This window comes from Fukomys damarensis, unplaced genomic scaffold (genome assembly GCF_012274545.1).
Source record: "Fukomys damarensis isolate Sample0158 unplaced genomic scaffold, DMR_v1.0_HiC HiC_scaffold_38, whole genome shotgun sequence".
NCBI lineage: Eukaryota > Metazoa > Chordata > Mammalia > Rodentia > Bathyergidae > Fukomys > Fukomys damarensis.
Window position 1 is genome coordinate 35551880 of NW_022900950.1, and position 25715 is coordinate 35577594.

The following is a 25715-nucleotide window of genomic DNA, read 5'->3' on the forward strand; positions in this document are numbered from 1 at the left end:
TCTTAAAGAGATCCCCACAGTAAAGGGAAAATAAACTTCAGAGAATGATTTTTGGGACTATGCATGTATATAAGTGGCATCCTAATGACTCTAAAAGGAAGATGTTATAATCATTTAGGCCCTGCTTACTTATCAGCATCAGGCCATGCATTGTTTCTGCTTTCTAACTTGCTTACCTGGAAACTTGAATCATTAAATTAAAAGGCGTCTGCATTTTATGTCTTGATAGGAAAAGGAAAGATTAATGATACTTCACTTTAGGTAATGATCTGACTGAACTTTACCCAGGAAATGATCTCTTCTCATTCATTTTGTGTTTCAGCTTAAAACAACCCGTTCTGTGACTCTATAATTAGAAATATAATATTCAAGTCCAAACACTAGGAAAATATCAGGCTCATTTTCTGCACCCCCACAGGTACTATATTTGTGTTTGGTTTATTATCTTCTTGCTCAAAGGAGAACATTTATTTAAGTATAAGTGTCAGAAAAATATAAATGATTCACAGAATTTATCACTTAGAGTATATTCAACTTTTGTACTAGTTAATCATATTTTGAGACATAAGGCATAGGAAAGGTTTTCCTGCAGTATTAACATAATGACTTTTTAGCCCACATAAATGTGTTATATTTGAACCCATATGACAATTAAATATTTCTACTCTAAATGTTTCAAAGGAAGATAGTATAATTTCCTGTGCATGGAAATGTGTCTCAAAACACTCTAAACATGAGGATTGCAAGGCTGTATAGTACTATAAAATTGGTTTTGTGCTTCGAACATCAGATCCTAAGGGACTTAAAAATTAATTGCTGCAAAATAACATACTGTTTACTAAAAATAATTTTAAAAATCTATATGACCTTATAATCTCTTTTAAATAATTTATATTTGATACTGCCACCAGCAGACTGTGGCCTGGTTCTGGGACTTGATATTGCAGACAAATGCCCTCTAAGCCTTTAGGATGGATCCAAGACAACTTCTATACTAATGGGTAATTCTAAAAGAATGTAAGTTTCCTTGGATCTCAAGACTATGCTCTTATCCTAGAGTCAATTCACTTCTTCACTAGCATACACCAGGTTGTCAAGAGAACACAGCTAGTCAGGGCCCAGGAGCCAAGTGTGTGCCTATGGGAGGTATAGTAAAGGAAGGCAATAGATGATTCTAGACAAATACAAAGCAAAGTCCCAACCCTTGAGTAACTCAAAGCCATTGAAGAGAGATGAGCATGCAAGAAATAATGAATAAAGACCATTTAAAAAAAAGTAAGCCAATTGTAGGAGATCCACAATTGTTTTCATGTTCTTGGGAATGGACTTAAGTAGGGCCAACTTAGACATTTAAAAAGGTCACATTCTACAACTCTCTGAGTGGCACTCACACACATGCTTCCTCCTCCAAAATCGTCCTCTGAGGTTGATCTCCATTTTACTGTAGATATCATTTTTAGTCAAAAGGTGCCTCTCTGAGTAAACTTCCCTAGAGATTTACATGTGTATTGATATGACAGGAGCATTGAACATTAATACCTGTAATTGGTACCTACTAATATGTGGTTTTAATGGCTGTAAGGAATAACTTTGCAGTAGATCTTTCTGAACTACCAAAATCATGGTCTTGACCTTGTAATGGTCTAGAAAAGCCTGGTTGGCATCAGCCATGAAGCTGTACTTCATCTTAACCTGTATATCGATAGATGATCTCTTTATAAAAGTTACATGATAAGCAAAAGTGCCGATCCATAATCATCCCAGGAGCAGTGTGGGGAAGGGAGAAGAAAGGTTGACTTACTTGTATCCCATCTTTCTAAGAAAACTTTCTCACTGAATGTAGCATTTCTTAACTGTAAAATTAACTATATAAATGTGCCTATAGTAGCCAACCTAATGGAAGCTGGTATCCACAGCCATACAATTTAGGGCAAAAATAGGATTATGCAAGATGAATTGTGTTTCATTGTGCTCTCCAGAATACTGTGCTCATGTCTCTTACTTTAGAAATATAAAAATACTCATCCTGGATCCCCTCTAGCTGAGAGAGATTCCAGTGACCATTAGTATTAGTCTTCCCTGTCAGGGACTGCCAGAAGAAAGTAGTGCACACTATTTGTACTGTGTGAAACCTTGGACCATGTGCCACAGAATAATCTTGGTCACTTTAGTTGTAACAATAGGCACCCACAGTTTATCTACAGTCATTCCATGCTCACAATTTCTTTGCCAGACTGTGTATTTTTAAATGAATTTCTCTTTTTTTCCCCCTTAGGTTTACCTTTTTTCCTTGTCTTAAGTACTTTTCAGTGGAGACAATAACCTACACACTGAGCTTAGTGTACACAGGAAATTTGGCAGTGTTACTAATGTCACTGACCTCTTCTGGGTGTTTAACAGCTAATGTTTGGAGACTGAAACTAGAAAGGTAACTAAGCTAAGAAGACTGCCAATATCTTGGCCCTAGCCCCTCAAGGTCAATAAGAATCCAGGACATGAGGGAACCTTTTCTACAGGATCTCCTACATCTTTGGTAAGTCACTCAAACTCCTGAGCAGGGAGATTGATGGGCACCAGAGAACAAATATACTGTGTGCCAAAAGGAGGGTCAGCACGGGGGAAAAGTCTCCCATGCTTTCATTGAAAGCAACATGGTCAAGCAAGGCCCAACCAGATGGCTAACACTGACGGGAGCAAAGAGGCTGTATGCATGGTTCCAAAATAATGCATAAAGAGACTTAACTAACTTGGATAGATAGCAAGAGGTTCATGTTGATTGATACTGTCTCACTTTAACTTGGTCTTAAACACCCAGCAGAAAAGAATAACCAAAAGAGGTATAAAATAATACCAAAATAATAAAGCTAGATATAAAAAGGGACTCCAGTCACTGACCCCTTCTGGCAGTTTCCAGCACTATAACCTACACACTGACCAATAGCTGACCATGGTTATGGATCATTCAGAAAAAACTATGGTAAAATCTATAAGAGCTCAGCTAGAGATTTATTTCTTAGCGAAATTTGTTCTCAGATTGTCTCTTATCTTACAGCTAAAACTACAGAGACTTGTGACAAAGTATCAGACTTATAGATTATCTCTATCAATGAAAGACTCTTAATCCAGCAGGTTCAATCACAATTTCAATTTCTAAGTGCGACTTTCTCCCCAACCTGCCCTTCCATTCTAGTGTGCTCATGCTTAGATTATGCATACTCTAATTTCTTAAAAGTTTTGTTTATTCTTGCCTAGAGGCTGCCATACTCCAAGCAGTCATACAAATGGAACCAGTGACAAATGTGCTAGACTTCTTTTACTGGGATCCACCAGATCGACCTTGTAAACAGCTCATAACTGCTAAACTAAGCAATATGACTTCTATCCCCTGGACCTCTCCTTATCTTCTTTGTGGGCTATATTCATGGAAATCCTGCTGAGCTTATAATCTGGCCCATGCATTTTTTTTTTTTTTAAACCAGGGATTGAACTCAGGACCTTGTGCTTGCAAGGCAGGCAGAAAAATCCCTGGCCCTGGCCCATGCCTTCTTTTTTGTTGTTGTTTTGTTTTGTTTTGTTTTGTTTTTTGAGACAGGGTCTCACTATGTAGTTGAAACTGACCTGGAACTCACTATGTAGCCCAGGCTGGTCTCGAACTCAGCAATCCTCCTGCCTTGGCCTCCCATTCTTAACCATTTCTTTGGCTTTGTCTCCTCCAGACCTAAAAGCTATGCAGCTACCAAGATGACAATGCTAGGCTCCTACCAAAGGCCTTTAGATAGACCCTCTGTAGAGTAACTCTAACTGCTGATCTCAACTAAAACCCTCATCAGCTGGAAGTAGCCAGAGTTGTCTTAGCCCTTTGCCCCCTCACAGCAGTTATGGGTACTTCTTCAGAGGGGGGAATATTGCAGATAGGTAAGTTTATTAGATATCTTATAAGTATTTAGACAGGACTGCCCTCAAGAAGCCAACCCAACAAGAAGCCAAGAGGGAGGACACTTAAGACACATTCACTGAAGGCCAGAATTGTAAAAGGGAAGAAACTACTATAACTCTGTGCTTTCTCTGTGGATAAATAGCAGTGATTGATATGCCAAATAGGTTTCAATCACCTGGGTGGGGGGTCTTAACCTAGCCTTTCCCAGAAATATCCCTGACCCTCACCCTTACTGAAAATCCTTGTATGCTTTCTGTGTGACTTGCTCCCCCATTTGACCCTCACAATATTACCTGGGTGACTGTGCTTGTAATTTTATTGGCTGGTCATGGTTTTGCCCTACCTCATGCCCACCTAGTAATTTTCCAGTGGGTTAATACTTTTGTCCCACTTTGTACCCATGTCAGCCCATGGCTTTGCTGTATAAAATATGTTTGAGAAGTGGGGTGGAAGGGCAACCCACTTTCTGGTCCCCCTTCTGTCTCTCTTAGACAGAAGCTTTCTTTCCCTCAATAAATTGTTCCCACTCTAAAAAGAAAAGAAAAGAAAGAAAAGGAATTTGGCATCAATAATTGGACCATGGACTAACTTTGCAAGTCCAAGTTTTAAAGAGTAATTCGCAGAGTAATTAATCAGGAGGCCATTATCCATACAAATGAGGTAAGTAAACCCCACACCGACTTGGTGCCTCTCTTGGCTGCCTGAGGCCAGTTTTTCATAGTCTGACCTTCCTTATGCCTGTGAAGCGTCTCTGAATAACCTGTCATTTCAAGGATGAAAGAGAAAAAATTGTGAACTCTGTGAACTCCAGAGTCCACTTTTTCAGTGCATGAACCATTAGTGATCCATCAGGAGATCAGAAAATCAATTTAGTGAGGAAGGGCAGCTATTTTTCAAAAATTAAATAGAATAGCCGGGCATGGTGGTGCACACCTGTAATTCCAGCACTCCGGAGGCTGAGGCAGGAGGATCGCTGTGAGTTCAAGACCAGCTTGGGCTACACAGTGAGTTCCAGGTCAGTCTCAACTACATAGTGAGTCCCTGTCTCAAAAAACAAAACAAAAAAAGAAAAAAAATTAAATAGGATAAACTGGATATATTAAAATGTACCATGTGTTGTAAGATGAAATATTTTGTAAAAAATATATGCATCTAAACATATTCATATATTTATGCCTAAATGGGTATAGATTGTGATGTAGCAGGAACTTCTTACTGTGGATCTTAAATTTAGAGCCATTATTTTGTTAAATATCTTTTGAAAAATGGAAAAGATAGTATATTCCCAATTGCATTTTTAACATAGGGCTATATGAGATAGTTTTTTTATGCTTAGAAGGAAAAATACTATCCTAAGGGAATAATGTACTGATTTGAAATTGATATATTGTCATATAAATTAATATGCTTATGTTTATGTGGTCCTTCTAAAATATGACATTAAGTTTAAAGTGTTTGACATTTTATAGTGTTAGTTTAAGTACTCTGAAATACAGTATTTCAAAACTATAACTATATTTTTGTTGTCATTGTTTAAGCATGTGCAAATAATTTTTAATATTTAAACATTTTAAAGACTATTTCAAAATTTAGAGTCCCAATACTAAAATAAGAAAATTAAGATAAATTCTAACATAAAGATTGAAACGAGCCAGACTACAAGTTCTTTCAAGCAACAGAGCGCACAATTGGGCTATTCTAAGACTACCACCAGTAGTGTCCCCATATATTGTCGTAGCAATGCTATAAAACCTGGTGACTTTTGTTATTTGGGTAGTTTTCTTCACAGTTGTCTCATCTCCTGTAGAAGATATATATATCTTTTCTTTTGGGCAGAGAAAGCATTTTTCTTCAAAGATAGGTTGTGTTTACTTAAAACACCTAAAAATAAAGAAGCCACATAAAAACACACACTCCAATGTGTTTGGGTAAAATGATATGGATCTAGGAGCATACTTATGGAATCACAATATGTTCTATGAGGAGTTAGTGGTCAGTTATGCATAGAGTTGGGAGGTCTTATTAGAGATGCCTTATTAGATTATGAACACAGCAAGCAACAGCACATATTAACTAAGGCCTTGCTGCATGTGCACCTAGGGGCTGCTTTGTGCACCAGGATGGGCTGGTGGGCAAGGAGTCCATTCAGCCCACAGAGCCACATCTAACCTGTTCTTGTTCACACAAGGCCTTTCTGAACTGAGTTATGTTCCAGCCATCAACACATCTATAGTCACATCATTTCGGTTCCTATATAGTTTAGATGTTAAGTCCCTGACTACAGAGATTGAACCTTGTTTTCTTATGTAAAATGTGCACAAGATACTGAACCAAGTGGGTGAAAGGTAAGCCCCTATCCTGATGACTAACATCACCAGTAAAGCAGACACTTGATCCATAGGATGTTAACAGTGGGAAAAAGAGGGAGAGGAGCTTTGGGAATGAGGGTGACTGAGGCAAATTGGAGATGATTCAAGTAGGAGTGAAAAACACATACAGGGCCTTTAAACTACTGCAAATGAGAAGTTCATTTTAAGGCAGAGGGGCAAGGATTATGACTAAGAATTCAAGTAACTGAAATAGAGACTGATAATATAATTGGTAGAGAGACATCTGGAAGCTCAGCAGCTCCACCCGGGAAACAGCAGGAGGTTGCTCATTCTAACTGATGCTTTTCAGTCCAGTGATGATAATGTTGAAGGGGAGAGGAATGAGCCTCCATGAGAAAAATAAGGTTAACTGCACACAGAGGAGAAATTTCCTGACTAGGACCAAGAAACCTAGATACTTAAACCATAATACTGTGTGTAAAACACAATTAAAGTGATAAGAAACCTATCTTCTCACATTGTGTCCTGAAGAGAAGTCATCATGTGCAGGTGACAGGGATATGTGCAAAATATAGAATATGCTAAAGAGATTAGGAAGGTGACTTTAAACACATAATAAAATAAATAATGAAGATATGCACAGAACCTTTGGAGCCCTTGCCATCGGCAAAATTTAAGAATAAACTGAAAGGCATCAGATCACCTCTTATCAGAGCCACAACCCTGTGTATGCCCACCCACCATGTGACAGGAAAAGGAATCAAGATCTAAAAATAAATGAGACCAGAATTTTAAAACTTCTTGATTCAAAGATAACAGCCTTTCTGGTTTAAACCTGGAATAGAAAGAGAAGGCAGAAATGTCATAACTGAGATAAGATGAGGTGGTAGCTGCCAGAACGTGGCAGTAGAAGAAACACTGGAAGGTGAGGCAGAAATTCTGGATTCTAGCCTCCTGGCTGCTCCTGCTCAGCCTTGTGATTTTGGTGAGGAGGTTACCTGAAGTGTTACTGTGTCCTCCTCGTAGACCAAAAGGATTGGAATAAATGAATTGTGATCCTTGCAGTACTTAAAAGATTTCTGTTAAGGACATAAAAAGAATAGAAAAACATAGTGAACCCAGTTCACACGGCATGTTCAAACTGGGTTTACAGCTCAAGAAGTAAGCATCAGGTTTCCGTTAATCATTGACATTTTTCTTTTGCTTTTCCAATTGCCAACTTATTTCTGATCTAAGTTCACATACAAATACATACACACACACACACACACACACACACACACACACACACACACAACAGATCCACTACTAATTTAAAACTTTCTTGGAATACCAGTTGTTTTCATGAGACTTCTACCCCAGTTTCTACAAAACAGGCATACGCAGATCATTAAAGGGATCATATCCAAATTTTGTCCTTATTCTGCTGGTTTTGCTCTTGTTGGAGCTGCTGTTTGAGGTAGTAGGACCCTCAGTTTACTTTTCTCTATGGGTGTTACTTCTTAAGAATGTATTCATTAGGGGATTTAAACATTGTGAGGTAGATTATTACTTGATAACATCAGTTATATTTATAAATTATCAAATGTAAAACATGAGGCACAAATTGCCCCATTTCTCCTGCAGGGTTAAAGTTCTTTTTATTTAAGATAATTAGATAGCAACATCCATAACAAACCAAAGAATGTAAAAGTCATTTCAGCCTTCCAGTTAAACATGGAATTGTATTGACTTGTGTCCTTCCTATACAGATGGACCCTTTGGAGTCAGCAAAGTGAGACCCCTGTCTTATATAAGTTTCAGAAGAATGGCACGTTGTTTAAGAATGTAACACTGGAAAAAAAAAAGAATGTTGTAGAGCCTTCCATGAAAATATACTTTCAGTAAGATTGAGGCTCTGTGGTCAGAAGGGACAAATCAAGGAGAGTGAAGTTAGATGAAAGCAGACACTAGGAAGGTGAGAGTCAGATGACAGGACTGAGTAGCCTCAGGGGAAAGTCTTGGTAAATTGTAGACACCAGTCTTGGTCAGGTTACATTTGAATTGCTGGTTAGCTGCCTCAGAGAAGATGTTGCAGAGATAATAGAAGGAGCACTCCACAGGATGTAGAGATCTGGGGTGGCCAGGTAGATCAAGGATCTGCAAACAGAAGGTGAATGATAGACTTGGAGTATAAGCCAATCAGTGAAGGAGGTAGATAGTAGAGCAACATTGCAATCTATTTTGAAAAAATTAACATAGGAAGCAAGAAACAGCAATGTGTTTAAGGCTATGTCTACACTACACTTAAAAGTAAAGTCAGAGAGTCCAGGACATCTTTTAGTGCTCACTGCAATCCCAAAACCTGGAGTTCCCCAAGAAGTTTTTGAAACGGATGCTCCATCTACATTCCAGGTAGGATATTTCTTTACTTTGTATTTTGATTCCCTTGTAGGATAATTCACTAAAGTGGATTTTGATACTCCACTTGATCTATAAACCGCTGGGTTCCTTTTGGATCTGAGCCTGAAAAAATTTGTGGAAAGAGTATAAAATGGATTAGATATCATTGTAAAGTGCATTAAGTGACAAAAATAAAATACAAAAAACTGACCATGTAAATTAAATGTTGGAGCTGCAGGGAGACTTCAGGGGAATATTTAGGTATGTTATTTTAAGATGCTCATGACAAATATGAGTTTACATTTACAAAAGACCTGCCTTGAATGTGCACTTGAAGAGGTCAGTGGGAAATCCTGGGTATGGGCAGTGCCATTGAAAAGAAATACCAGGAGAGACTTGTGGATAAGTAAAGTCTGTCTTAAAAAATCCTCCCATACTTTGATGAGGATAAAGTAAGCTAGACACAATTAACATTTTTTTCAAGACATCCAGGGCTGACTTTGGAGAAAAAAAAAGGAAAGAAAAAACTTGTATTTAAAAATTCAATAAAATGTCAGGGATGGAAATGATCACGGCATATATCATAGGTTTCTGTTAAAGGAGAGAGGAAAAAAATGTTACCAGAAATAGTTATTGGGGTCAAAGAGGCTTTCGTGAAAATTAGTTTGAAAAAGTGTCATTCTTAATTGATGACATGAAAGGTCATAAAACATTTTTGTACTTTCTTCCTTTTTTACTTAATTACTTGATGTTCTCTGGGGTATGTCAGTGCATTAGTGATTTTGCAGCATTAATTATTTGTCCATGTTGGATATTACAAATGTACATTTATATTGTGTCTACATTGCCTCAAAGAACAAAAACTGAATCTAGCTTCTAGTTCATTTTTGCAATTCTTAGCCTGCATTGCTGCTCATTAATAGAATTTAAGATATATTAAATGGCAACTAACTAGTTATATTCTAATACTTGGTGTTTCAGCGAGGCTCTAGCTTTTTCATTCCTTTCTTACTCCACAAATAGTTGGTGTAAGTTTTAACAATGTTCTCTCCCTTAGTAGCACACTAGAAAATGCAGGATGATAGAAGGATGACAAGCTTAATTGAAATTTAAACTCTGAGATAGATTCATTTTTCTCTGGCCAACATAAGGTAATCTAGGGGACCCTTTCTTGCCAGTCAAATACAAAGTCCTATTTTAGGAACCAACTCTATTTTTAAATAGTTTTCAGTCATTACTGGATCAAAGGCATAACTCTTTATCTTCTGGTCAAATATTAAACAAAAATATGGACTTCAAATGAAGTTTCAATAAATATATGTCCTATGTTGAAAAAGCTACATTAAGTCTGAAATACATTTTAGAAACACTACCCATTTATTTTGAGCTTTTTTGGTAATGTTTCCATTTACATATTTTAACAATTGTTTGATTTACTTAAGATATTTTAACTCAGTCTCATAATGTATTTACATTGAGGTCTTTATACAAAATAAATTCTGAATATGGGTATGATGCATTTTTCAAAGTATGTTGTGTTGAATTGTGACCATGATTGATGGCTGGACATATTTCCAAATATATCCAGACCTTTAGCTTAAGTATAGTTTATTTGCCTGCAGATTGAATAGCAAATGGAATTGAGATGCATAGAAACTTGAAGCTAAGTCAGATAAAGAGCACTAGCATTACCCTCAAGTGTGGACCAGAGTAGAAGAGGAATCTGGGATCCTAATATGATAGGTAACCCTGAAACTTAATGCCCTCCTATGAAGAGACCTAATCGTATGCATGTGCAATCCTTAAATCTATTTCAAAAGAACTGTGTATGACTAGGATCTATATAATAGTGTTATATATATAATGGATTCCATGTATTGTAATATATATTAATATATTTTTATTCATGCACACATATATATATTTCCTTCACAAATATAGATGGAAAAGAGTGTGGGTTTTATATATATATTTCCTTTACAAATATAGATGGAAAAGAGTGTGGGCTTTTTTTCACTCTGTGGATATGTATGTGTAAACAATTATATATGTACATTTGTATTTAAAAATATATCCCGGATGGCTGAATTATTCTCACATTGTTTCCCTGCTTTCCAAATGCTTTCCTGAACAGTATAGAAGTTGTGAAGAGTTTAGATGCCACTGGGCTCATATAGCATGTAAAAGAAAAGAGTCATTTGGAGCATACATGGTTTGAGAAGCTTGAGCTTATTTATTAAAATATATTTTTGCTTTTTCTTTAATGGTTTTTCTTTTTTTTAAAAGAAAAGGTAGTGGAAAACTTTTCAAGTGTTTTTTTTTACTTCTGCGTGTGAAATTAAGTGTCACTTTCAGGCTGTATCAGGGTAGAGACATGGTAGAATTCCCACCACTAAACTTCTGTCTTGAGATTAGCATTTCTAACATTTCTAACTCTGAATTGAAATTTTTGCGGGAGCCTGTGGCTCAGATTTGAGGTGTTCAGAACCAAATCCAGAATTTTCAAATCATTGTAGAAATAGAAGTCATTTTAATGAGAAAAACAATGCTGTGCTTTGGTGGGAACATAGGCTCTGAGGTTTCAATATTCATGTGCATCAGGATTTATCTTTGAAGTTATGTTGACAATTTCTAAATCTATACCTTCTCGCCAAAAGTCTCAGTTTACTTCCAAATTTCGAACAGTAGTAGGAGAGAAATGATGCAGTCTGAATGCAGTGGGTTATTGTTAAATATGCCGTCAAGTATGACTGTTAATGCATTAGAAGAAAAAATATTAAAGGATGAAATAATTTAATCTTTGTGTTGTTCTACTATCATAAACACAGTGAAATTTCACTAATTCAGGCACAGTTTGGGGTTGATGGATAATTAAATGAGATCTTAACATAGTCTATCTATATATATATATCTATACCTATACTACAAGAACAAATAAATAGTACGGACAAGATAGATCCACTTAAAGGAAAGACATAATATGCCACATATGTGTTACCTAACTGAGTGTTTACAAGTACCTTCTGAGGTAGATCATGTCTATGTTTTACCAATAAGAAAAGCTTAGGCTTACAGTTCAGGTTACCAAGGTCATATATCTAAGGAAGTGGATTGGGAATGTGAACTAAGGTCCTGTGCTCTTTTGAATAGCAAGCCTCTTTCTAATATCATCTGGAACTTTTATTCCTTCATTCAACAGGTATTTCCTGAGGAGTATCATGAACTGACTACACTAAACATCAGTCTTGCAAGGATATGTTTACTATTGGATTTACTGATCTTTTTCATTTGAGGGCAGTTTTCTCAAGTACTTCAGGGTGACAGCACTTTCTTAGGCAGAGACTCAATGTCTCCGTTTGAAATATTTATATCGTAGTAATTTATACTCTTGCACACTCATGCATATTCCCTACTAGTGCTAGTTTACTCCATTTAATTTTGTGTTCATGGGGCATCCTATTGCTTAAAGTCAGTATTTGCTACAAGGCAGGATTAACAAAGTCAAGACTTCATAGTAGCATGTTTTCTTGATTGTTACCAAAGGCTCCCACTGAACATCAGCCCAGAAAAGGTTCCCAGGTACGAAGCTGATGCTGGGACCAATGAAAGCCTAATAGAATTTTAAGGTACAAATCCTATGAATACTTTTTGAGTGTCATACATCAGGAAGCAGCTGTGATTTGTTGTTGTTGTTGTTTTACAAAGAGTATAGGCTTCCTTTTTGTTTGTGCTGCCAGCTTCATATTTCTGAAAATAGTTGGCTCTTCTGATGGTTGAGTCGATAAATGAGATGTTTCATCTCCACTCCAAATTCCATGGCTTTTTAGGTTCTTAGAGGTGTCTAAAATATTTCTCTTTCTTATTCAGTGAGACATTAACATTATTTTTATTGAAATGCACAGGGAGACCCAGCATACTTGCCTCCTCTGTAAGCCAATCTTGCTGTTCCATCACTACTGTTAGGTTAATTATCTCTCAGATGCACTGAATTCTAAGTGCCCCTGTGAAATGTCACTGCAAGGAATTAAGCAAGCAGTTAAGCAGAAAGAAACAAAAGCTATATTGGTATAACTAGACTTTAACATATATAGTTTAGAAAAACAGCTCAAGAGATGGAAGAGTTGCAGTATTTTAGAAGATGTCTAGAGATTCATTAGCAATGTATGCCCTACTACACCACTTTTTTTATACATATTTATCTTGGAAGAAAGGATTTTTGTCATGACAAAGCTTTCCTGAGCCCATAATAAACTGATGAGTTGTGTTTTCCCTCTCAATGTTAGATGACTGAGATGCCTTTGCTGACAGAGTTAGGCCCCATCAGCCCTATGTTATCATTTCATCTACCCTGTTACCTCTATCACTAACTATGTTTGTTTCATGTTCTGTTACAGTTTAGATCTGGAATGTATACCCAAAAACTCATGTTTTCATTCTCAGCTTGGTGCTAATGGGAAGTGGTGGAACTTTTAAAGATGTGGATTCTAGTAAAAGGAAGTTAGATTTTGGGTTGTTCCTTTGAGAGGGATTTGGAGATTCAGTCCATTCCTGTATGGCTGTACTTCCTGACTGCCTTGAAGTGCACAGCCTCCTCTACCCTGTGCACTCACCATGATGTCCTGTGCCATCATGGGCCCAAAACAGTATCAGGACAAGTGACCAAAATAAACCTTTCTTTCTTCTAAATTGTTTATCTCAGATATTTTGTCAGTGATGGAAAGTTGACTAACACATGTCATATGTCCCATACACAGAATTGAAACATCTGCAATGAGAATGTCATGTATAGTGCACTAGGGATTGGTGTGCACAGTGGATATCTTTTTTGTCATCTACTTGCCTTAAAGTCAGACTTTTACAGAGTGATTCATTTGTAAGTGATTTATGGATGTAGAACCTGTCTTTCAAGGCTATCAGTGTAAAAGTAGAAAATATTCTTTGAGAGCAGGTCACACTGGAAGAAATTTAGAGATGTTTAGAGGAGGTAGAATAAGAGCAGGAGTGGCTAACCAGAGAAAAGAGAGAGAGAGCAAAGAAGGAAACAAAAATAAAAGACAAGCTTCATAGAGTCTTGGTGATGTTGGTTATTATCATCAGGAATATCTCTAATGGTTACACTGATGAAGAACAGTGAGGAGTTGTACAATTAGCAGATGTATTACATTAGTATGGCTATGCAAACTGGAAAGTCCTGTTCAAGACACAATTGTGTTTTAGATTGTATTTTCCTTTTCGCCATTCCTGAATTGACCACCTAATTTCCTCAACCCTTCATTTTCCTTTTTGTGTTGAGTATCATTTGGAAGAATGTTTTAGCTTAAATATTTGTGCCTTGTACATATCTCAGATTAGAAGCCCACCCAATTTTATTACAGCATGCTTGCTAAGATCATAGTAACAATTTAGGTGCTTGTCTTTATCACACACACACACAAACACACACACACACACACACAAATAAATACCAGTTAGAATGATTCCTTTGTTCTTGACTTAGAGCCTTTGTCTCTTGCCTGAGAAATTAATTTTAACAGTCAGTCCCTTATTTAATTAAGTTTGAAGACTTTTAAAAAGTTATTTATCAAATGAAATCATAGACTAATGTCCACTATGAAATACTGAATGTGCTAGCAGTCTTAGTTTTTAGTGAGAATTGTGGAAAGGGATTATATGAATGGGTTAGATTGCATTTTAAAATGCAATAAGTGACATAAATATGAATAACTTACCTGGTAATATTTGAGAAGTAAAGTTTCAGGGCAGTGTTCAGTTACATTAGTGTGGTATATCCACTGTAGAAAAATAAATGTTTTTTAAAATGACAGAAGACCCTATGATGTCAGACTTTTTATATGAGCTGCAATTTACATAAGTAGTTAGTGTCTCCCTTGGGATTGTTTTCTTGCTTAATAAGTATGATATGTTATATCCATTATAGGAGGCAATTAGAACATGAATCAAATGATTCTTTTAATAGGGAGAAAGTTCCAGAAAGAAACACTGGAGTAACACTGCCCAATAGAAGAATAAATGTGAGCCATATATGTAATTTTAATTTTTCTAGTAGGAAAATTGAAATGAAAAAGATGCAGATGAATTTTAATAGTACATTTGCTTTAGCCAAATGTGTCTAAGATTATTTCAAAATGCAATCAATATAAAAATTATTAGTAGAATTTTTTCCCATTTTTTTCTCAAGTCTTCAAATGTTTCTGGTGCTTGTTAGCCACATGTGACTGTGGACTTCACAACTCTTGAGGAAAAACTTATGGGGCCATGCAGGCAAGAAAAATGAGCTCCTTTCAACTCAGCTGAGTCTTAACTTATCCTTAGTGCTGCTAGATTTTCTGATTTGGTAGGATGTCCAAAATCCAGATTCCTATGGGAATTGAAAGCAAGGACAATAAAGAGATAGCTGTATACTTGTGTTCATAGTAGCATTATTCACAATAGACAAAAGGTAGAAGCAACCACATCCATTGACGGATGATATATACATATAATGGAATATTATTCAACCTTGAAGGAAATTCTGACATACAGTACAAAGGATGGAACCTGAGGACATTATGCTAAGTGAAATAAGCCAGCTGCAAAAGAACAGATACTCTAGGATTCCACTTATATGAGACACCAAGAATAGTCAAATTTGTAGAGATATAAAATAGAATGGTGGTTGCTAGGGGCTTGGAACAATAGAAATAGGAAGTTATTTAATTGTTACAGAGTTTCCATTTTTAGGATGAAGAATTATGTGAGTAGATGGTGGTGAAAGTCATACCATAATGTGAACTACTTGCTGCCACTCAACTCTGCTTAAAAAAAAAACAGTTAAAATGGTAATTTTTCATGATGTGTATTTTATTGAATTGAAGATGTCTTAAAATGCAAGAAAGTTGAGTGCCTTATCCACGGTCACAGTATTGTAGTCTGCAGCTATTTCATCTACTCCGGACTAACCCTAGTATTTTTTGAGTCCCACAGTAGAGAAGAAATGACTTGGAGCTAGGAACCTGAAGACCCAGATCTCAATAAACAATGTAATACCTCTGTTCCCACAGATGCCCCATCCTATCTTGCTGGAAGCAGCTGACTAGTAAGGTTAAAGTGGTAAAATGAAATCAATATGAGAAAAATATGTGTGCTTGATTGATCTAGGCTAGGCTGAAATTCACTATCACCTGGGAGATTACTGTGTTATGGAGATTACGAAAGTTTCCTGGTGATGGAGCAAATGCACCAGAGCCTTATTGAACTGATACCCCAGCAAGATCATTCCTGAGTTCAGTTAAAAAGATTCACTGAATATGTCTTTCCTAGTTGCCAATAGTACTAGTTTTACTCGCTTTTGTCTTTATGATGGTGATGGTTTTATTTCATCGTCTTTTGTGTGTGTGTTGAAATGCCCCCTGAGACAAATTCTTCCCTTCTTCTGGAGTAAGTGAGGTGACAAGAGAACCTCATGTGCAATAGGATAGGTAGTTGCTCCAGCGTCAGCACCACTGCCGATGCTGGTATGGTCACTGACTTTCCTGGCTCTGAGCTATATGAATTTCTGTTGCTCTAAGTAGCCAGAGTTCAACAACTAGAGAAAAAGTCACAACCATTTCATATTTTATTCTCTAGAGATTTGCTTTGGTAGGAAAGCAAAAGGCTGCTTCCTGTCACATGTTATCCAACAAGACATTATCTTGAAGTAAAAAACCAAGAAAGATTCTGTAGTAGTTCTAAATAGATGGCCCAGTTTATTTACTCTCATGTTTTAAAAATGAGCACAGCTCAATGTCTTGAGAATTCTTGCTTACACATATATCCTTCCCATTGTTCTGAGAGCTAATTTTTTTTTTTTGGCCATAAGGTCTATGCCAGCCTTGAACTCAAGATTTTCTTGCCTCAGCCTTCTGAGTGCTGAGATTACAGGTGTGCACCACCACACCTGGCTTTATTCTGAGAGCTTTAGATCTCATAATGCACTAAAATAAATTCAAGACTGATTAAAAGAACTAAAGTGGAAAACAAAACCACGTAACTCAAGAAAAATATGTATGTGAAAAGCAGCAAAGCCTAATTTAGGGATAAAGGCTATCAAATCAGTAAAAAACATTACAAAAAAAATTGATAAAGTCAACTGCCTATCATTTATTTATTTTTATTAGTAGATGTTTGTAGTACATAATACTACACTCTTTGTGGGAAATTGGTACATGTATATAACAAATCTTATTTCCTTTTGGATCCCCTTTTCCTCTCCTTCTTCCATCTCCTGATCCCCTTCCCCTTTGAGAATGTACTTTAAAAAGAACAGCATCCCAGTAAGATAATGGACAAGACAAATGATTAGACACCAGTTTTTCTTTTAAAAGAATGCATATGGGTAATAATTAGGGAAAATTCACTCTTTTTGTAAAGAAATACAAACTAAAACAAAAAAAAGAAATAAAAACTAAAATAAGATGAATATAGTGCCCTTTTACAAAACTGGATTTGAAAGAAATGTGTAAAGATAATCCTCATTGCAAGCTGCGTTTCAGGGAGGCATTGATATACTGCTGGCTAGAGTACATTTGATTGGTGATATAGCCTCAGATATTTAAGAGCAGTATGTAAAAGTATAGGTAGTTGCACTTAGAGGAATCTAATCTTACAAAATAATTAGAAGTCCTGATAAAAAATTATGTATGAGAGATATTCACTGAAGAATAATGGGTCGTCATGAATAATTGAAGATCATCCAAAGCAACAAATGTAAAATTTAGTTCATTAAGGATGACAGTAATGCTGACATTTAAAAAAATTAGGATTGAAGAACAGTGTTTATTAAAATGTATTCAGAGCAAAGTATAGTGGTATATGTCTGTAATCCCAGCACTTGGAAGGCTGAGGCAGGAAGTCACCATGAATTCAGAGCCAGACTAGAATACATAATGAGACTTTGTCTTAAAAGCCAAAAAAAAAAGTATTCAATACTTATTAGAGGTATTAATACTTATTAAAAATGTGCTCGAGGTCAGTTGAGCACAGTTGTATAGCATGTCATTGTGCACCTGTGTACAATTGGTATATACTTTTGGCACACAGTAGTATACCCATTTGATTAAGTATATGTGCATGCACTGAAAAACAATCAAATGAAAATCAACAGTATGTTAGAAAGTTCTCTCTCAATAGCCAAATTCTGAGTAATTTCATTTTTCTTTGTTTTTTTTTTGCATGTTCTAAATTTTCTAGAACCAAAAATACTGTCTTATAAGTGGCAAATAGGATTTTAAAGAACTGAATTCCCAATAAAATATTTATTATAAAGAAGACTCTTCATCTTTCTCCACAAGTTGCTCCTGGCACCATCATTCACTTTGTATTGACTCTGTCACGCATCTCCGTCAAATAACCAACTTCTGCCATCCTCCGTGGTGCTTCGTAGACCTAATTTTTCCTCTCCCTTCCTACAACCCATCTTGGTTCAGGTCTTCAGTGTTTTTTTTTAATCAGTATAAAAACTTTCTCTGGCACTCCACTGCTCTCAGTTTTGCTTTTGTTGTTGTTTTTGTTTTTGTACTGGGGATCGAACTTAGGACCTTGCACTTGTGAGGCAGGTGGGGTACCACTGAGCTAAATCCCCAGCCCAGACCTCAGTTTTGAATCCTGATATTGGCTTGCTATCCACCATTCTCAGCACATGGTCCCAGGTTAGTCCTCAGACTCCCTCTCCCATGCCAACAACACCTTCCCCACACACATCTGTGCTCTCACACTTCTGTCATGTGCTGTCTGTTATCACCACCTTTGTTAATGCAGCCACTCATTTAACATATACCTTACTGAGCAAATTTCATGTGCAGGCACCCTGGGCACAGAGATGGACTAAACACAAGTCTTTACCTTGGAGGGGCTCATAGCTAACTTGGGAACTGTATGAATCAGCTTTCTGTCACTCTACCAAATACCTGAGATAATCATGGTATAAAAAGGTTGATTTGGGCTCATAGTTTGAGATTTCATTCCATGTTCAGATGGTCCTGTTGCTTTGCACAGGGCAGCACATCATAGCAGGTGCGTGTTGCAGAGCAAAACCACTCACCTCATGGAAGCCAAGGAGAAGAAGAGGAAGGGAACCATGTCACAATCCCTAGCAACCTGAAGGCCTCCCATTAGGCCTTTCACTTAAAGGCTGTACCATCTCCCAACACATTTCCTTGAGCATCTCCCCCAACACATGGGTCTTTGGGAAACATTTACAAACCAAACTACAGAAGGGAGGCAGACAAATAAATAGCTAGTTAGATTTTGTGTAGTAAATGTTATGTTGAACAGGTCATGCAGAAGTGGGACTGGGATTTGAACCCAAGTCTTCTGGCCACCAAAACCATGCTGCTCCAAGGTAAAGAAATAAAAAAAGCCCATTTCCACCACACTGAAGTGTTATAGCTGCATCCTCTTGCTAGTTAAAATAACAGAAACTTTTTTATTGTTTTTGTTGTTGTTTTGATTTTTTTTTTTTCAACAAATTCTTGCTATGTAGTTCAGGCTGGCGTTGAACTCACCATGTAGCCTAGGCTGGCCTCAAACTCACAGTGATCCTCCTGCTTCAGCCTTTGTGGTACTGGGATTATAGGTACACAGCACCAAGCCTGGCAAGTAACAATAATTAATAATGTCTACTCTGTGCCATGTTCTTAGTGTTTTGCACATACTGGCTCAATTCTCACAGAAGTTTCACAAGATGCTGAGGCACAGAAAGATTGAGTGATTTGTACAGTGTTATATCTTTTTGGTTCTAGAGTCTGGGCTCTTTATTCCTGTGCTTTAATAATTTATCTTACATTTAGTTGTCTCTACAAACCGTGAAGCATGTAAGGTCATAGACTGTCATGGATACGTTTGAATCCTAGCACAACTGTATGAACCTAAAAACACAGTACATATCTAGTAAATTTGAATTACATTTTATTACATTAAAAGTGAATTTGAACTAAAGCCTTTCAAGGGCTCCTTGAGATATTCTTTTTGCTTTGATTATCCAGACGTATGTTATAGTGAGTAGACGGGAGTGGAGAAAAAAAGGTAGTACAGTATATACCACATCTTAACTTGACATGTTATGCCCCTCAGGCACTGATAACAAGTCTGTGTTTGCTGAATTCACCTCTCTTGTCCCTGCTCAGGAGCAGGATCCCTACATATTGGAAGCTGTCATAGTGGTTGCCATGTTGAACTTCTCACCATTTCCAAACTGAGACTTGACCACAAGGCTCTAAGAATACTATTTTGAAATGGGAGAGACTTTTGCTTTTTAAACTCACTTGTTCTAAGTCTGTAGAATTTTTGAGAGAGTGACACCTCTCTAACAGTAGAGTTAGAATGTGTGAGTTTAAGGGCAGTGCTGTGCAAATGAACACTCATTTCCTAACTGTGCCCAAAAATAAAACAATAAGATTTCAGAGAGCTCAGTTTTGCATTTATAGAAATTGGTGGATTGAACTGCACAACCACGATAGCAGGGTCACTAAAGACTTGAATGCTTATGTGCAGGGAGGGAATATGTTAAGCCTCTTCTTTTCCCCCATCACCCTTGCACACACTTGTGGGAGGTACAAGCTGCTATGAGGTCGTGTGAGAACATTTCAGCACTTTTCTCTCCAACCATTGCTTCACATTTGTTTAGCCAGGGCAGGAGGTGGGGGGAGAGAGTAGAGAAGAGTACATCACACGCTCACCCTCTGGTGCTTTGGCTTTGTCACAGCTTTGCCTGTCATAGCTCCCCCTGTACCACAAATCACAACACTCCAAACACTGGAGGCTGGGCTCCACAGAGCCCTCCTTTTAATAGCCATAATGGCAGGTAACATTAACTGATCATGTTTTCTTGGCGCAAGGCTCTGTGTTCTGTTAGGAGATGAGCACCCGTAATCCATGAGTTGTAAGTACCCCGTTCCTATCTGCCTTTACCAGTTGACAAAGCTATGGTTTAAGAGAAGTTTAGTAAATTGCCTGAGGTCACAAAGCCAAGATGGAGAAGTCAGGGCTCAGATCCAAGTTGTCTTACTCCCAAGCCCAGGCTTTTAGCCTTTGTACCATACTTTTCTCGAACAAAAACCCTCTGAACTCCAAATTCTCCCTGCTTCCTCCTCAAGCCAGAAGTCGTTTTCCTTTTTCCAAATTCTCACGGTGCTTTAGCTGTGTGTCTTTGTTAAAACTTACCAATTTTAACAGCTTATTATTTCCATTTATATGAAAAATTTGCTTTTCTTGTTCAACTAGGGTCATGGGAGCAGAGCTACCTTCTTATTCCTTGGTGTGTTGACCATAGTGTTACATGTGAGAAGGAGTGTCCTCAGACCACAGAGAGCAAAGGTGTTTCTCAACAGATTTGTCCCAATCTGAATACCTGCATGTGATAGGAATTTGGAAATCTATAAAATTTACTACCTGTAGGCATTCTTCAGTACAGATTTCTTAATGAAAAATACAAATTTAACTGAAAAAACTAAATCATGGTTTCCTTAACAAAAATAGGCAAATTATATGGGATAGTCCGCCTTACACTGTCTCTTTCTTAATTCCCTGATCCCTCTCTATCCTAGTACTGTTGATCTTTAAAAATCATTAGTGTCTGGGCTGGGGATTTAGCTCAGTGGCACTGTGCCTGCCTTGCAAGTGCAAGGTCCTGAGTTCAGTGCCTGGTACCAAAAAAAAAAAATCATTAGTGTCCCAGTCTGCTTGGAACTCTCCTTGTTTATGGTTCTAATTTGCTGCTTCTCTCCTCTTAATTTGTTTTGTGGCAGAGCTGAAGCTTCCTGAGATCCTTTACAGCAAGCTGCAGAGATGGCTCCCTCTCATTTCGCTTCAGATTCAAGTGAAAGGATGTAGGCATCATGAACTGTTTTTACATTACATGAATTGAAACATCCTGTAAAATGCCTGCTGCAATTGTTTATTATCCAGGAATGCCCACTTTCCCTCTCTCTCTTTCTATTTCTGTCTCCTTTCTCCGCTTCTGCAAGCCTGCTTTTCCTTAATCTCACTGCTTGTGCTGTGACAAGTGAGAAAGGGTTTAAATTCATATCCTGATCTAGTTTTTGGAAGAAGAGAGCTGTTTTTGAGGATTAACCCAACTCTCTAACACCTCCCACTTGCCACCCTTAACCATCTTCCTGGGTGTGTTGCTCAAGATTTTTATGTTTTTGTCTTTAACTGTTTCATAACCACTAGGTTTTAGCTATGTTGCATAGTGTTTTGTTCATATTTATGCAAAATTTTCAGTAAAAAAGTCAATGAGAAGAAAAATAAAAGAGAGACTGGTGTATCTGAATTCACTACTATAAACAGTTCTACCCCTGTTCCTCAAAGTACAAGCCTAAATAGGACTGCAAGTCACAACCTCGCTGCCAGCACTCAGCCTTCATGATGTCAGTAAAGCCTAAAGGTGCTAATGCTTTTCCTGAGGTCAGTCTTGACATCTGTGCTGCCTTTTATGGAGCAAAATCCACAGCAGACCTAGATGTGGGTGCTATGCTTTTGCCTCCCTCCATTAGCAAAGCAAAGGTTTTAGCAAATCTATAATGTTCTCTCTGTACTTACTTGCTCAGTGGCACATACTTCTCCCCCTCAACAAGAAAAGGATAGGATTTCCTCTGTGCTTTAATTGCTAGAAAAGTCTAGAAACAAGTAAGTCCCTGAAGCCAAGCCACCTGAACCCCATCAGTGGTAATCTTGTTTTTGCCACTATGTCCAATCCCATCACTCCTATGGAGAGGATGTGCTAGCCAATCCATAATTCTGCAAGCTTCAGAGCCCTATAACTGCTGTGGCTACGGACCCAGATGTGGTTCTGACACTTGCTGAAATTCAGGAAGACTACAGAGAAGTGGTCCAGTAGAACCCCCGTGACTCCAGTGCAGCTCACTAGCATTGCTGCCAGCTCGCCCAGGCTACAGTGACTCCTCGGGGGCATCAGTAGATATCTCCACCTTGGTCGTTACCTTATGTCACCAGCACTCACTGACAGACTTTCTGACTTCACCCATGGTCTGACAGCATCATCTGGCTACCTGCCACCATCTGCTTTGAAATGGACTCTAGAGTAAGCTACTTCATTGACCTAAAACAGTTTCTCCTTGAGTGCCGAGCCTTGTGTGCAGAGGCTGTTCTGCTGGTTCCATCTCTTCCTGCCATCAAGAAGATTGCTTTCTCAAGTACCTCTGCCCTTTCTTCCATGTATATTTGATCAAAGTCAATTGGAAAAAACTTGGAAGGGAAAGGACCAGAGCTCAGATCATTGCAAGACTTCTGTACTTCCTAGTAAATTAGTGTGTACAGCTTGATAGATGGGAGAAAGACTCGGTCCCACTGCACTTGAATACACTATATTCCACTTGTGGGCACTAATAAGGAAGGGATGACTCTTCTCCTTCCTATAACCTCTGAGCCCAGGCTTCAGGTCAGCCCAGCTGAGCAATAATATAAACAGTGTTCTCTTTACCTGTAAATAGGAGGAATCTTATAGTTACTGAGTCCTGCAAGTTTCTAAGTCAGTTAACTTTTTAATTCTATTCATCTCTTTTAATTTAAAAATATTTATTATTGGTATAAAGTGTTTGTGAGTAAATATAGACAAATATTTAAAATATTTTCCATATGAAATTTCCTCCAAAAAATAAACAATGCCATAGTCTAGCACTTAGCACGTGAAGCTAATCAAATAAATCAAAATTTTAGATGCCTGCCTCTGAGCACTATTTTGTCCATGGAGTCTTGTGATTCACTGAGGGGAGGATACAGTCATCATTTTAATGACATAGAAATGGAGTGCTTAGTATAGAATACAACAAAACAGAGTTGAAGATGGGTCTTACCCTGAGCAGGGTTAAGTGTAATTTTGTGGAAATTTTGTTTGAGATACAGGTTTACAGATGTCCCTTTGTGTGTGTGAGTGCATGTTTTGTTCATACGTGCTTGCTCACAGATCCCCGTTTCTATTTGTGCTGAGTGTACCAGAGCTCAGTGTAAACAGCCTGTCTCACTGTGGGCCATGGTCAGGCAGAGGTGCAAAGTTGTGCTCAGGAGAACCCTCATGACCCTGGCCAATCTACTGCTGTCCCTGCTTCCTCCACTGCTTTTGATGCTGCTGCTTCCTTCTCCCCAACTTCCAAATGTGTTTTTCTTCTCTCAAAGCCAAATTGTGCATTCCTGACTGGTGTGCCAACTTGGAGCCCTTGTTTTTCGTTCTTGCAAGATGACTGAGAGGAAAACCAGAAATAGTGATAAGCAGACACTAGATGAATGGCATTTTATTCCCACTTGAATATCGTATTTAAAAATAATTCTGGTTGCTGTTCTTAAATGATGTTCAATTTTTCCCCCATTAAGTTTATTGGCACATTTAAAGCAAACAATACAGTTAGACTTATCATCAGGATCTTGTACCTTTACATGGTATGTCTTCGTTCTTATTTTTACCCATATCCCTGTCCTCCCTTCACCCCCTTCACCTTTGTCTGTTAACAAAGACTTTGTTTCCATTTTTTCCTTTTTTCACATTTTTTCTTTTCCCTTATTTCCTTTCCCTGGCCCTTCCCGCTTCCCTGTTAGCCATTTTCTTCCTATTTCACACTATTAATTATAACATTTGAACCTTATTTACACTTTTAGTTTTTCACACCAGAAAATGATGTTCAATTTAATGTGGCATTTCTGCTGATGAAAATGCATGCTATAGCTTCATGTATTGTGTTCTGGTCCTTTGTACAGGGCCCTACTAACATTTGCTGATAGCCACCGCCTATGTGTTACTTGAGGTAGGTCAATATGGAAAGCCTTGAGAACTGCTGAGGAATGCTGTAGAATGGCCATTTTCAATTCTTTGTTTGGTAGGTAGCTCAGTGGAATATAGTAGTTCAGTGATGCCCATAAACAAACAATCACATATTTTTTAAATGAGCAAACTGTTAAACTCCACTTAAGCACCAGGCACTCAAGTACATGATTCTGCTGTGAGCTGCTGATAGCAATGCACTAAGGAAAGGCTAGGGGACCTCCTCTTAGATGCCAGCTCATTTTCGTGCCTTGCACATTTGGATAATGTCACTACCAGATATGGCCATTCATTTTCTTAATACAGAACTAAGACTTGAAGTTAAATGAAAGGAAGGAACAACAGAGCTAGGTGTGCTAATTAATTGATTATGTCAACCTGAGTAAGAAACACCCAACTAAATTGGATCAGCATTGTTGTGGTATGGCTGAAGGAATTTATTAAAGACAGACCCACCACACCGACCAATTAGGCTTGTTGAATGAATAAAAGGGAAATGAGCAAGGAAGGTTTGCTTCTTTTTCTTTGGATGAGCACCTTCACCTTGGATGTTGTCTCCTGGCTTCCATCACAGACCCTTTGGCCTTGTGACATGAACTTACATGGACTCTACAGTGAGTTCCAGGCCTTTAACTGATCCTTCAGATCCCTAGAATGCAGACAGCCCTTTTACACCCTTCCACACCTGACTCTGCATGACCATTGCAGGTCTAGCTTGTAAATCCTTATATAAATATTGTATATCTTGCATCAGATACTAGTTACTCTAGTAAGCACTGACTGATACACCAGATTTCAACCCTTTCTTTTGTGCTTCAGTTAGTAGATTGTAGGCATAAAAACTCCTGTAGCTTTGTAACTCCTCATGGTGGTGGCAGAGCTTTTGGTAGGATATATATTGTTAATTTTCCATCTACTCATCTTTGTTTCTCAGCATATTTCCATGTCCTGTGATGATAGTATGACAAACCAGTGGAGTTCAGTAGGTAGAAGCAGTGAAGGTAAAACTGTTATGACCTGGATTTCTTATCAAGTCTTCTAGTCTACACAAACGCAAAAGAAAGACAATACATTTTCAAGATGCTTTCTATATCTTGGCTCATAGAATCAAATAAAACTTTGTTTAACGGTGGAGAGGAGGAGGCATAGGCTTTGTGTTTTTAGTGCATTAAAAGTATTATTATCTACGGCCAAGGAGAGAATATCTTGAATGTTCCCTTCACAAAGAATTGATAAATATTTGAGCATATACTTG